This window comes from Lutra lutra, chromosome 8 (assembly GCF_902655055.1).
Source record: "Lutra lutra chromosome 8, mLutLut1.2, whole genome shotgun sequence".
NCBI classification, from domain to species: Eukaryota; Metazoa; Chordata; class Mammalia; order Carnivora; family Mustelidae; genus Lutra; species Lutra lutra.
In genome coordinates, this window is record NC_062285.1 from 120,698,856 (window position 1) to 120,711,976 (window position 13,121).

Below are 13,121 nucleotides of genomic sequence, written 5' to 3' on the forward strand. Positions count from 1 at the left end.
AATGAAACCAGAATAGAGGACCTTGCCACTGAAAAGATAACTGAGGAGACAAGACACATGGAGAACCCCCCCCCCCCCCAATACTGTTAAATTCTGGGGAAGAAATCATAATTGCTGCTTAGGTATCCAGAAGTCATAGTCATATGACCAATTATAATACTAAATCAATACACCTATAGCATTGACCAAATCCTTTCATTCTTGAAGCAGATTTCTGTTAGAAGTTTATTACCCTGTTCCAGCTACTATGTATAATTAGTTCAGGAGCTTCCCACTTTCAGTTAAGCTGATATATACAAAACAGGGTTTATAAAACTTTTTAGGTCATGATTATTTCCACCAAAAGACTTACCATAACATTTCTTCTAAGAAGCAAATCTTACTAGCTAAATAGATTTAAAACATGATTTGATTTACATAATGGTTTTGTTTGTACTGAATTTCAGGACAGATAGCCAATTGTCAAAAAAGAGGCAAATATGTTATTACTCTACGAAATAGCCTGGGGTTTCATGAGTTAATGCAACTCCCCAGTAAGTTTAATTCACTCCCCAGAAGTCATGAGAATTTAAGTTCTGGTAGAAAACTTAACAGTGTATGTCCAAGAGATAATTGAGTGCTCATATTCATCAATTAGGTTGCCCTTGGTGGAGGCGGGGTGTCTCACATCCATTTTTACTTATTTATTGCTTTTTTATGAATAATGAGTCACTACAAAAAGAGTGTTCGTACCAACAAAAAGGAAATCTTGAAATTTAGATTGATTCTGTCCCTAGAGCAAGTGTTCTTTAATGGGATTCTCAAATCATGGGTGAGTTGTAGGAAGTTCCCAAACACAGGTAAGTGTAAACCCAAGTGTGTGTATGTGTTGCACGCACACACATGCACTTTTTAGGAGGAGAGGACCAGAGCTCTGAACAGATTTTTCAGAGGTATCTGTGATATTCCACTAAAAAAACCCACTCCTTATTCCCCATGGATGAGTTTCAGGAAGTTCTATCAACCTTTTGGATTTGTATTAAAATTTTGCATATCAGGGGTGCCTGGGTGACTCAGTGGGTTAAGCCTCTGCCTTTGGCTCAGGTCATGATCTCAGGGTCCTGGGATTGAGCCCCGCATTGGGCTCTCTGCTCGGCAGGGAGCCTGCCTGCTTCCCCCTCTCTCTTTGCCTGCCTCTCTGCCTACTTGTGATCTCTCTCTCTCTCTCTGTCACATAAATAAATAAAATCTTTTTTAAAAAATCATTTAAGAAAACAAACAAACAAAACCCATTTTCATTACTTATTGTCAAATGAGTAAACCAAAGCAATTTACTAACCGTTTGGTGCCTTTGTTGAAGGGAAAACAGTCCATGGACTGGCAGAGTACAGCACCTCACAAAGCAGTGGGGTACTGCTCCTGACGGACTGGGCGAGAATGAGTCCTGTTGAAATTAGAGGAAGCTATGTGGAAACTGGGCATGATTGGCTAGGAGGTCGGGGATTTCCTTACAAGGTGAGCGTGTCGTATTTTTAAGCTGAGTAGAGGTTTGCGATGCCTCTTGATAGGTGTTTCTTGTGTAGGCTGACTTAGGTGTAGATTTGGTGATGTGGGGCCTCCATTTTGTGGGTTCCGTTATACAAATAAACTTTATCAGTGTAGATTTTGGACTTTGTGAATACCCGAGTGTCTTGAGAGGGTCATCTTTATAGTTGTCTATTTGTTGGGAGTTGTACAAACTCTTCCTTTTGGAGTGGTCAGTTTTTTTCAGGGATATATATATATATTTTTTAAAGATTTTATTTATTTATTTGACAGATAGAAATCACAAGTAGGCAGAGAGGCAGGCAGAGAGAGAGGAGGAAGCAGGCTCCCCGCGGAGCAGAGAGCCCCATATGGGGCTCGATCCCAGAACCCCGGGATCATGACCCGAGCCGAAGGCAGAGGCTTTAACCCACTGAGCCACCCAGGCGGCCCTCAGGGATATTTTATATGGCCTATCCCTTCTGGTGTCAACTCTGTGAACATGAGATAAATTATATCATTTTCATTGGTTATTATTACTTACTATAATTTTTTTCTACATTAAAATTTGAATTACTTAAAAGAATACCACTTGTATATATTTTTGTGAGCATTGTCTTAATCATAAGATGAAAATACCTTCATAAAAAACCTCAGAAGGATAAGGGGAACAACCATATTGTAGAATAATTAATGAAGAGAAAACACCATGTTAGGTTATGTTATGATAATGAATGTTAACTGTTGAGGTAATTAAGCCCATTGTAATGGGATTTGATGTTTTAACATAAGTGCCTATCAATTTGGATGATGGAAACACAAAACTTTTTCCCATTAAAATTGATTATAATGATTTTTTTCAGAAATAGCCCTACAGATTTCTTTTCAGAAATTGTTCTCTAATAGATAGTATAAGACTGTTTTGTTCTTGTTCTGTCTAGAAAGACTCTTTTCACTCTTTACTGACATATGACCATATTTACCTCCACTAGTTTTAGGGAAAATGCAGTGTATGTGATGAACATTCTTCCTTGTCACAGACAGGTGATTTTTTTTCTGTTACACACACACACATACACACACACGCAAACTCACACTGTAAATGTGGGTACCAAAGGAAAAAATGAGGATCAGGGATTGCCTTATAGAACTTTGGGAGTATAAGTTTTCCCTTACCATAAGATGTCTCAATTTTCATCAACATTGGCTAGAAGTCTCAAAAATATACATGTAATTTTATTGGACACGTGTGTGTGAGTGTATGTGTTGGGGGTGGTTAACTTGGAAGGCTATTGAGAAGAAACAGAAGGATTGCTGTTGGCTCGGCAGTGCTGCAGGAAGATTTTGATAGATGCTGTTTACTGTTGTCGAAGATCTGACTCAAGCCTTCTGGAGAAAGGTCATTAGTGACACCCAACAAATCACTTTTATGTTGTAGCTGATGTGAAAGTCAAATGGAAATTCTTTGTAAAAGTCAATCAGACCAAGGCTCACCGAAAGTCCGGTTAAATTAACTTTTCCCAAACTTATCAGTTTACGGGCTAAAAAGCCATGACCAAGAGCACAGAAAGAATGAAAGAAAAAAGATCTGGCTTCAGTAAACACTGTGGGAATGAGGGCCTGGAAGAGAAATGTTTTCCAGGGCATACAGCCCTTGCAGAGCCAGAACCTCATGGCCCCCTTCAGCTTCCCCTCAAACTATGTGAACACTTAGCACAGAATGCTGCTGGGGCTGCCGGATGGAGCCTGTGAGGCAATGAGTGCTAGCTCAAGCACAAAGACCAAAGGGAATTGAAGTCCGTGATTAGGAAATTGTAGACTGGCTGAAATCTTGAGATTTCCTCTACTTAGCTGGGGGGGACTCATGAGAGATTTGATTAGAATGCACACCGAGAGGCCAACTCTTTTGTCTCTCTGGCTCTACGTTGGACTGAAGTGGTGGGTTGCATTCCAGTGCCCTTACTGGATTTGTCTCTGAAGATTTAAAGCATTCACAAGTAAAATTCCATTGATCTGAAAGGTCAGGAGGGGCAGGAGAAGGCATTATAGATTTAATTTCCAGTTCTGGGTGACTTCCTAGTACTCTACCTCCATGACTCAGTACTTCATCCATACAAATGGAAGAAATGTTAAAAACTAAATAAAGAAGACGATGACGGAAAGAAAAGATAAAGGAAGTATTCCTTAGATATAGTACAAATTAAAAAAGTCAATATGATAAATACTTCTAAAAGATGTTAGTAAAAAGGAACATCATTAATATTGTTCTGGTCAACACCCTGTAGAACTTATTACTATAAATGAGAAGCAAAAATAAGACAAGAAATTGTGTACAGTAGTAAATTATGATTGTTACGGTGAGAAGTTTTTAATAAAGGGGAAGGGTAAGTCGGGGCTCTATCACAGTGTTGGACCCACACCATGAAATCCATATATCTAAAAGGAAAAAGAGAGAGAGAGAGACCTGACTAATTTGGGTAGATTGGGATGCCAAGGAATAGTCTGCTGGGTCACTTGAGTGCTCCTACCAGGCACAGAGGTGGAAGATGTGTACGTGTTGCTTCCGTATCTCTGGGAGACCTGATGAAAATGAGATGCTTTTCTCCTCACCATTGTGAGCTCCTTCCAAGTTAGCCCTTTGATTAATTCTGCCAATTCCGTGTATTGCCAGAGTCATTTTGATTTAGTGACATTTTAAACCCATCTCCTGTGTTTTCCTCCTCTTTCGGTCTGAAGTCCGCATAGCTGGATCTCTTTGATGTACAGTTGCCCCATGCTTCTGAACTCCAGAATCCCACAGAGAGCCCTAATACAGCGCATCTGACTTTCCCAGTACAGAGCAAGGCAGAGCTGAGGCACATCTGTAATGGGAAACCTTTTACATAGTAAATACGAAGGGCCCCGTTCTCTCCTAGGTCACATTTCATATTTAGCACTAATTTCATATGCCGGCCTTCCTTTCTCCTCTCTCTGTTCGGTATTTTCACATCAGGATTTCTTCCAATCATTTCCAGCTAAGTCAGTTCCCATGATGGTGATAACACAGTGTTGTTTACATGGTAGGAGTGTATTTTTAACAGGGAAATGCATTGTCAGAATGCTAGAAACATGAGAAGGTGAGAAAGGAAGGTGTGTGTTATTCATAATTATGTCCCTAATGCTTAATGTTCCTGCATAGGTTTGCCCAGTGCTTGGCCTGGCGCATATTAGATACTAAATATGTATTTTCCCAATGGAGTAATTTCATCTATGGGTGAAAGCACCAATGGCCAAAGTTAGTAATAAAACCCGAATTCTCAGAATCAGTTTTTAAATTAGATGTTTCTGAATTTTAGGTGAAAAAGATATTTGTAATATGTTTGTAATAAGTATCTAAGCTGGGGAAAGCTATACTCTCCCATTTGGGGATCCTCTCTGTTCACTCCATGCTTCTTGTGGGTTTTTATAAGCAGTGAGAATAATTTTCTGCCTTGATTAGGTCAGTGACACTGTCAGTACTGTCTAGTGTTATATTTTCTTTCTCAAGCTTTCCTTTTTACTTTAAAGAGTGTTTCCGGGGCGCCTGGGTGGCTCAGTGGGTTAAAGCCTCCGCCTTCAGCTCAGGTCATGATCCTAGGGTCCTGGGATTGAGCCCCGCATTGGGCTCTCTGCTCCGCAGGGAGCCTGCTTCCTCCTCTCTCTCTGCCTGCCTCTCTGCCTACTTGTGATCTCTGTCAAATAAAAAAAAAAAAAATCTTAAAAAAAAAATAGTGTTTCCATCATACCCATTTTTTATATGAGAGACCTTGGAGTCGTCCTATAGTTTTTTTCCCTTTACTCCCATATCTGATGAATCAACACATCCCATTGTCTCCACCTTCAGAAAGTCGAGAATATGACCGCCTCTCACCATCCAGCGTTCAAGTCACCACTGCCTTTTGTCTGGATGGTCACAGGGGCCTCCTGATAGGTCTCTAGTGGACTTTTTTTTTTTAAGTACAGCAGCCAGAGTAATTCCTTAAGACCCCTTTAAGTCAGATCATTAAGCTCCTCTATTTGAAAATATTTATGGCTCCTCATCTCAAAAGCCAAAATCCTGGAGTGCCTGGGTGGCTCAGTGGGTTAAGCCTCTCCCTTCGGCTCAGGTCATGATCTCAGGGTCCTGAAATCGAGCCCTGCATCGGGCTCTCTGCTCAGTGGGGAGCCTGCTTCCCCCTCTCTCTCTGCCTGCCTCTCTGCCTACTTGAGATCTATCTCTGTCAAATAAATAAAAACTTAAAAAAAAAAAAAAAAAGCCGGGACGCCTGGGTGGCTCAGTTGGTTAAGCAGCTGCCTTTGGCTCAGGTCATGATCCCAGCATCCTGGGATCAAGTCCCATATCGGTCTCCTTGCTCGGTGGGGAGCCTGCTTCTCCCTCTGTCTCTGCCTGCCTCTCTGCCTACTTGTGATCTCTCCCTCTCTCTCTCTCTCTCTGACAAATAAATGAATAAAATCTTAAAAAAAAAAGAAAAAAAAAAGCCAAAAATCTTTATAATGGCCTCAGATCTAGTGCAGGTCTTCTCTTTATTTTGGACCAGACTTTATTTTGAATCAGATCTCCTGCCCATGCTTCTCACTGCCAGCCACACTTGTCCTTTCAGGGCTATGAATGTGCTACCTCACCCTGCACACGCCGTTCTTCTATTACTTTGCTCTTCCCACACACATCACTGTGGCTGGTTCCCAGACTGCCTTCAGGTATTTACTCAAATGTTGCTTCTCCAGAAGTTCTTCTTTGAACAGTCTATATTTACATTGTCTATAAATTTCCGACATTCCTATCCCTGCTTTATTTTTCCCTGTATCACTTACCACCATGTGACCTGAATTTAAGTTATTTATTGTTAATTATGGGTCTCTCTCCCTAGAAAGTGGACTCCTTCAGACCTCAGGGCTTTTTGTCTGCTCTGTTCCCTACTATATCCTTGGAACTCAGCAGGGATCTGACTTATTAAATATTTATTAAGTTGGACACCTGGGTGTCTCAGTGAGTTAAGCATCTGCCTTTGGCTCAGGTCACGATTTCATGGGTCATGGGATTGAGCCCCACTTCAGGCTCCCTGCTTAGCTTGAGATTCTTTCTCCCCCCCTGCCCCCCCCCCCCCGCTCCTCCCCTTACTCTCACACATACACGTGTTCTCTCTCTCAAATCTTTAAAAAATATATTTATTAAATGAATGAATGAACACTTTCCCACTGTTTTTTTTTTAATGGTGGTCATCTCTTAGTAAAATTATAGTTGATTTTTTATTAACATATAATGTATTATTTGTTATTTTTATTAACATATAATGTGTTATTTATTTTTTATTAACGTATAATGTGTTATTTGTACAGGTCTGTGATTCATCAGTCTTTATTTTTTTTAAGATTTTATTTATTTACTTGACAAAGATCACAAGTAGGCAGAGAGGCAGAGAGAGAGGGAAGCAGGCTCACCGCTGAGCAGAGAGCCCGATGCAGGGCTCGATCCCAGGGCCCTGAGATCATGACCTGAGCCAATGGCAGAGACTTAACCCACTGAGCCACCGAGGTGCCCCTGTGATTCATCAGTCTTAACACAATTCACAGCACTCACCATACCACATACCCTCTGCAGTGTCCATCACCCAGCCACTCCATCCCTTCTACCCCCTCCCCTCCAACAACCCTCAGTTTGTTTCCTGAGATTAAGTCTCTTATGGTTTGTCTCCCTCTCTAGTTTCATTTTGTTTCATTTTTTTCCCTCCCTTCTCCTATGATCCTCTGTCTTGTTTCCCAAATTCCTTGTATCAGTGAGATCATATGATTAATTGTCTTTCTCTGATTGATGTATTTCGTTTAGCACAATAGCCTCTAATTCCATCCACATTGTTGCAAATGGCAAGATATTTTAATGACTGCATAGTATTCCATTGTGTATGTGTGTGTGTGTGTGTGTGTATACATACATACTACATCTTCTTATCCATTCATCTGCGGATGGACATCTAGGTTCTTTCCATAGTTTGGCTATTGTGGACATTGATGCTATAAACATTGGAGTACATGTGCCCCTTCAGATCACTACAATTGTATTTTTAGGGTAAATGCCCAGTAGTGCAATTGCTAGGTTGTAGGATAGCTCTATTTTCAACTTTTTGAGGAAACGCCATACTGTTTTCCAGGGTGGCTGTACCAGCTTGCTTCTCACCAGTAGTGTGTGGGGCTACCCTTTCTCTATATCCCTGCCAGCACCTGTCATTTCCTGACTTATTAATTTTAGCCATTCTGACTGGTGTGAGATAGTATCTCACTGTGGTTTTGATTTGTATTTCCCTGATGGTGAGTGATGTTGAGCATTTTTTCATGTGTCTGTTGGCCATCTGTATGTCTTCTTTGCGGAAATGTCTGTTCATGTCTTCTGCCCATTTCTTTTTTTTTTTTTAAGATTTTATTTATTTATTTGACAGACAGAGATCACAAGCAGGCAGAGAGGCAGGCAGAGAGAGAGAGAGGAGGAAGCAGGCTCCCCGCCGAGGAGAAAGCCCGATGCGGGGCTCGATCCCAGGACCCCGGGATCACGACCTGAGCTGAAGGCAGAGGCTTTAACCCACTGAGCCACCCAGGCGCCCCTCTTCTGCCCATTTCTTGATTGGATTATTTGTTCTTTGCGTGTTGAGTTGGATAAGTTCTTTACAGATTTTGGATACTAGTCCTTTATTTGAAATGTTGTTTGCAAATATCTTCTCTCATTCTGTCAATTGTCTTTTGGTTTTGTTTCCTTTGCTGTGCAAAAGGTTTTTATCTTGATGAAGTCCCAATAGTTCATTTTTGCCCTTGCTTCCCTTGCCTTTGGCAATGTTTATAGGAGGAAGTTGCTGTAGCTGATGTCGAAGAGGTTGCTGTCTGTGTTCTCCTCAAGGATTTTGATGGATTCCTGTCTCACATTGAAGTCTTTCATCTATTTTGAGTCTATTTTTGTGTGACTTTCCCACTATTTTGACCAAACTGCAATGTTTATCTCTATCAACCTACCTTTTTTTGTTTTGTTTTTTTTTTTTTTTTTTTGACAGAGAGATCAGTGGGGAGGTGGGAGTGGGTGGGCAGGGGCAGAAGGAGAGGGAAAGAATCTCAAGTAGACTCTGACATGGGGCTCAGTCTCATGACCCTGAGATCATGACCTCAGCAGAAACCAAGAGTCAGACACTTAACCAGCTGAGCTACCCAAGTGCCACTCTATTAACCTACCCTTTAACAAGCCAACTAGACTGGTATATATAACTTATATATATGATATATCTGAGATATATATATAGCTTTTATATATACATGTGTGTGGTATAACCTATTAATATAACTTAACATGTATTTAAAAGTAGGTGACAGAAAGAAACTCTACCAGATACTCCTCAAATGAATGTTTAATTCATTTAAACATTGTGTGATTACTGTGTGTAATTACTTTAAATTTCATTAGAATCAAACTTATTGATATAGAATTGCATGCTTCTTTATCAAATTGCCTGAAAAACATTATTGGTACTCTGTTACCTCTTTGAGCCTATCTACTCAGCTTCCTTATACTTAGAAGTCTAGGGGGTAGTCACATTGAGTGGCTGTCAGGGAGAAAAAAGATGCAAAACGTTAGCAAAATGGTAGAAAAAATGTTTGTGATAATATTCATACAGGAGTTAGGTATAACTGATCATTATTATATGTAAGGGACATTCAGTTTTTGAAAATTACTATAATGGCAAAACCTTGGAAGATGTTGGTTAAAATATCATATGTCAAAGGTGAAATTATTGTGAAAAGCACTGCATAAAGACTTTTCTGAACATTTGTTGGCATTGCTGACTGATTGGAGAAAGCTGTAACAATATTTCTCATAAAGAGAAGTGACCACAGAAAAGTAGACCTCTTAAAGAGATGACTGCTCTAAAAAGCCCATTAAAATACTGACTGCATTCCAAAGTCCATTAGTAAGCATAATTAATGGCATCCTATTTCAGTATTAATCATACACCTCACTGACATGGTCTTTGGCTTTGTAACAACAGAATATACAAAGAACAGTGAGATGTGAAAAATAAAAATGGACATCTTTTGCCCCTGTTACTCAGCTCAAGAAACTTTGAAATCACTTGAGTTTTATAGCTGAAACTGCCTCAGTAGAATTAATTACCTGTGAATTGATTTCCTTTTACCTTTAAATCATTTATATATTTATATATATTTATACTTAAGTGAATTTATATATTTCTACTTAAGTGAATATTGGAATATACTCAAAGATGATAAATCTGGTAGGATACTTTGGTATAGAAATATTATTAGGTGAACTACAGTTAGTAGAGTCACAGATATTTTTATCTTATTAAACTTGTAAAATTATTGTCTGGATACAGAGTATTTTGGGAAGTCCATTTTAATTTCCTTTATAATATGCTAATTTATGATGGCTATCCAATGGCGATCTACCATTTTCCCCTTTATTTAAAATAATACTAAATTTTCTGGATAGTCTATCATGATTTTGAAAATCTATGTAAAAAGAGGTATTAAAAGAATGTCCTTTTTTGTCTGTTTTCCATTCCATCACCAACTAATAACTGGACAGGTTTTACATCTGCCCAGAATAGAGTACAATGACTATTATATATCTGTCCCCTGCACCTCGGAGGTTAAATTTATATCACAAAATGTGTGACAGCAATGGACTTGTGCATAGAAAAGACCTACAACCTTATCGACAACCATTGGAAACCTTGAGAGGGACTGTCGCATTTAGAATTTGAAAAAGAGAGAAGAAGGAATGCTACTAGATTTATTTTAAAGTATGCAGCCATTTGAAACCCATTAAATTGGTTTTCTGCAGTCTGTTTTTATTTCCTCATAATGCTCTTCATAAACATTGACTTGGACAGCTAGTGCTTTTGCAATGGTGAATTTTTCTCTTTGCAAAACAAAAATGTTTTAAGAGGTTTCCGTTAAGATAAGAGAAACAGAAACTAAACAGTTAGGATTCTGACTGCATCTTTGCCACTTACTAGCTGCTTGACTTTGGGCAAATAGATTAATTTCTCTTTGGCACAGATACTTCATCTGTAAAATAGGAATATTAATTACATCTTCCTTAAAGTCTTTACATAAAGATTTAAAGAGCAAATATATGTAGCATATTTAAAACATTTGCTTGAAACATAGCTCTACTAAATGAATGAATATATGGGTTTGGAATCAAATATATCAGGATATGAATGTTTGTTCTAATTGTTAACCCTATGATAAGTTATATAACCTTTCTCAGCTTTGGTTTTCTCATCTGAAAGATTGGGGGGATCATTTCTATCTCATAGAATTGTTGTGCAATATCAATGAAATGATATTTTTCACCATTAGAGTGGAAAATCTGTATACTTAATTTTATGTACTTGGAAAAATATGGGAAAGGGGTTCATACTCTGTGAGTGGGAATATAAATTGGTACAACTGTTTTGAAGGACAATTTGGCAATATCTTCTATCCTTTTATTTTTATTTTTTTTTAAAGATTTTATTTATTTATTTGACAGAGAGAGAGATCACAAGTAGACAGAGAGAGAGAGAGAGAGGGAAGCAGGCTCCCTGCCGAGCAGAGAGCCCAATGCGGGACTCGATCCCAGGACCCTGAGATCATGACCTGAGCCGAAGGCAGGGGCTTAACCAACTGAGCCACCCAGGCGCCCCACTTCTATCCTTTTAAATGCAATGCCTTTTTTCCAGGAATTTTACTTCTAGAAGTTTATCTTACCAATAAATAAAAATATATGTGCAAGGATACTTATTGTACTTGTTGTAATAGTAAGTAATAAATGATAATAAATCTGTACAGTGATATTGTGTGTAGCCATGAAAAGGAATGACAAAGATACACAGATATGGAAAGACATCCAAAAATTATTATAATAAATATCTAGTTGAAGAATAGTAAATGGTAGGCAACATGCATACCCACATGCATATCTACGTATGTATACTATACACATGTATAGTAAGTATATATAGATGTAAGAATATGTAGCATCTTGCATTTAACCAGCTTAATATGCTTCACTAACTTGGTACACAGATAAATACCTCTCTTCTATTTTTCCTTGTGTCCACCTTCCCTAATGAATTGGTTTATGCTGTGCAAAAGGGACATGTCAGTCCAGCTCCCAACACCAGGGGGAGCCAGCACAGCAGACTCTGCTCAGCCCTATTCTGGCCTCTCCTCTCATTTCCAGTCTAAGTTGTACAGACTGGTCCTGGCACGAGCTGTCAGGTGGCACTTACCCTCGCTGTTGGAATGCCTCACTGCCCCAGGATCCTGAGAAGCTGTGATGGCCCATGTCTGTGATGTGGAGGGATAGCGGCTTTTAGTTTGTGCCTCTGAGCTGTTTCATTATTCTCCAAGTCCAAGGACAGGCTTAGCCACGTTCCCTGTAGGAGCTCTTCAGTGGAAACTCTTGGCCCTGGTAGTAAAGTGCTTTCCCTTTTCCAACCAGGTGAGGCCTCAATATCCTTTCCTTATGAAACCTCCCAACCAGTTTCCCTAACTTCAGACAGAAGCTGAACTCTGTATTTCCTCTTTCCCAGAAGACAGTAGGGACAGGGCTCTTTTTCATATTGGTCTATCTCCTCTCTACCCTCTGTATACCAAGGGCAGGCATGGCTTTTGCTTAATCACACAGGCATGATTTATCTCCTTGCACTCTCATCCCAGGGGACTGGGTATCTGCTGGCTTCACATTTGAGTAACTGTGAGCAACTTTTTTTCTTTCCAGAATGAAGACATCTCCTTCGAGGTCACTTCCTAGATCTTCCTTTTTGAACAGGTGACAACTGGGGATATGGGTACTTATTCCTGCCTTACTATGCCTTACTATCCATGTATCTGAATATTTATGTATATGACACACACACATTTTGTTTTTTATTGATGATATGTGTAGAAAGACATATGCATATATGTATAGAAACTTTCTGGAAGAACACTCAAGAAATTATTAATTCTGTTTATGAGGAGTAAGAATGGTTGTTAGGGGGCACCTGAGTAGCTCAGTCAGTTAAACCTCCCAACTCTTGATGTCAGCTCAGGTCATGATCTCAGGGTGGTGAGAACCAGTCCTGTGTTGGGTTCCGCACTTGGTGGGGAGTCTGCTGAAGATTCTCTCTCTTCCTCTCCCTTTGCTCCTCCCCCCACTCCCTGCATGTGTGCATGAGCACTAGCACTCACACATGCTCTCTCTCTAAATGAATGAATAAAATCTTCAGAAAAAAAAAAAAGAATGGTTATCAGGTGGAAGATTTATTTTTTTCCCTCATCCTTACTGTTTTGCTTTAATTTTTTTTTTAAGATTTTTTATTTATTTATTTATTTGACAGACAGATCACAAGTAGGCAGAGAGGCAGGTAGAAAGAGAGGAGGAAGCAGGCTCCCTGCTGAACAGAGAGCCCGATGCGGGGCTCGATCCCAGAATCCTGGGATCATGACCTGAACTGAAGGCAGAGGCTTTAACCCACTGAGCCACCCAGGCGCCCCTTGCTTTGATTTTTAAAAATTTAATTTGTCATAAAAATTTAAAAAATAAAGGCAAAGATAATTTCAAAAATGAA

The 13,121-nt window shown here is 39.5% G+C and overlaps 1 long non-coding RNA gene across 1 annotated transcript in view; it reads left to right on the forward strand.

Annotated features, from left to right (window-relative positions):
* Positions 1 to 1,373: 1,373 nt before the first annotated feature.
* The window catches only part of LOC125107271 (uncharacterized), a 55,962-nt gene continuing 44,214 nt past the window's right edge, over positions 1,374 to 13,121 (forward strand). Inside the window, exons 1-2 of the long non-coding RNA XR_007129499.1 lie at positions 1,374 to 1,494; positions 12,290 to 12,340. This is a non-coding gene — a long non-coding RNA (uncharacterized LOC125107271). The remainder of the gene's footprint in view (positions 1,495 to 12,289; positions 12,341 to 13,121) is intronic.